Genomic DNA, 2,085 nt, shown 5'->3' on the forward strand with positions numbered 1-2,085 from the left:
TATATATATATATATGCATCTTTACGCATGTCAATCATGACTTACATACCATGAAGTACTTTTGTCAACAATTGCTATAGTCATTATGCAAGAACTTGCTGTAAAATGGATCATTGCCACCCATAAACCAACGGAATGATAAGAATCGGCTTTCCACGCGCGCGTCACAGTTCCTTCATTTTCCTTCGTTCCGCATAAAAGAACCCATAACGCGCATTCACGGCACCGTTACACCGTGTAAAGTAACGTAGTGATGAGAAAGGAGAGAAAGAGGAAAAATGTGAAGGTTGAAATGTTAATGACCTTTTATAATACAAGATCGCGATATAACATAATCCCATGTTGCATGTCTCATATGTGTTCCAGCGCGAGCATTAAAGACATCGGTCGTGGGCGGAAGTCCTGCAGTATAAGTAACGACCATATTTCGCAGCTATAACAAAACGTCACATACACGTTGGGGACAAGGGAGGAAGGTGGAAAGACCAGCGGGAGAGCCGCTTTTATTATTGGCGCAATAAAACTCCGGTAACTGAGTAATAATTTAAAAGTTGAGCGCCGTTCAGCTCAAGCACCTTCGGCGCTGCGCCGCGCCGCTCCGAGATGAGAGCTTGCGATCGACGGCACAACGTGACGATATTCGCGCCAATAAGTGCGACCGGCGAAATTTGCGAATATTCCAAGCTACACAATCTGTAGCCGTAACGGTGTTGGTTTTATTGTAGTCCGTCGTATATATCGTCAGCTTTACTATTTTAAAATCATATTGGACAAGTAGAAGAGTCGCTATAAGCTGGCTGAAATATAAATATAAATATAAAAAGACAAAAGAGAGGAAATTGAAGAATTTAACGATACCGACTGTATAAATGGTTATCATGTTTGATAATGTCCAATCTGTCACTAATTAAATTAACTTTTGAAATTTATCGTAGCTTCTACATAACAAAATTAATTTTTTTTTTAAACTGATGTATAATAATATATTTAGCAAGTATAATTTCGACATTATAAGTAATGTGTCTTTATATTAATAATAAGGAAAGTTTATTGTGTGAAATGTACAAGAGAAATTTATATAAAAGTTATATCAGAAATAAGCACTGCACATTTAAAATAAATATACGTATAAAATATGTAGTAGAATAAAATGTTCAATTCAGTTGGCAGCTACGTAAATTTGTAGAAAAAATTATTTAATAATTCATTCATGAAATGTATAAAATTTCACATATGACATACCGTTTAATATAATTCGTTATAGCGAGAGTAAATTTTGCAAACTATTCATTTCATATCTGTCAAAAATTATATGCGACGTAATTAATTTGTACGGCGACGTGAATTGCAGAATGAGGCTTGTCGAAAGCTCATCGCGCTCTTCGCTCGTTGACGGGGAATTTACGAGGCAGCTTTTGTGCGATTCCGATGAAAATCGATCAGAAAAACTTGAATAAGTGCGAAGGACGCATTGTCGGACGGGCGAAGAATACGGGAATTGTCGTTAGCCTCCCTTCGGTGACACGTCTGAGTTGTGGAGCGAAGAGATGGGGACTAGAGATATACGGTCGGACGTTGAAAGTGTAACAAGGTTTTCCGTTATCGAGTCTAAGATATCTCTAAAAAACGAGCACCGATCATGATGCATCTCCATGTTACTATCGGGAATCGGGAAAGGGGGGAGGGAATGGTTGGGGAATGCGAGGAAAATGCGGTTCCGCTCGCCCTTCGCGTGTAAAAATAGATCTTCCTAGCGAAACCGCCGCGTTGCTGGAATTCGATATCGCTTGTATACATTGCACTTCGCATCCCGTTGTGAACGTAAAACGAATTAAATATTTTCTCGCAGCGGACGGCCCAGAGAATTCCAATGTAACGACGGACGGCGCCGCGCATATCCGCGGATTTTGTTCGCGAATTAAAATTAATAGAACGCCTATATTGGGACGGAATGATTGCACGTTCGCATGTGCATTTATTCTGGTTGCTATATATGTACGCGCGTTACATAGCTCGAGATTATCGTTACGATCGATCGAACCGATACCTGAGCGAATACATGAGAGGATTTCAAATGACTGTTGG

This window comes from Atta colombica, unplaced genomic scaffold, assembly GCF_001594045.1.
Source record: "Atta colombica isolate Treedump-2 unplaced genomic scaffold, Acol1.0 scaffold163, whole genome shotgun sequence".
NCBI classification, from domain to species: Eukaryota; Metazoa; Arthropoda; class Insecta; order Hymenoptera; family Formicidae; genus Atta; species Atta colombica.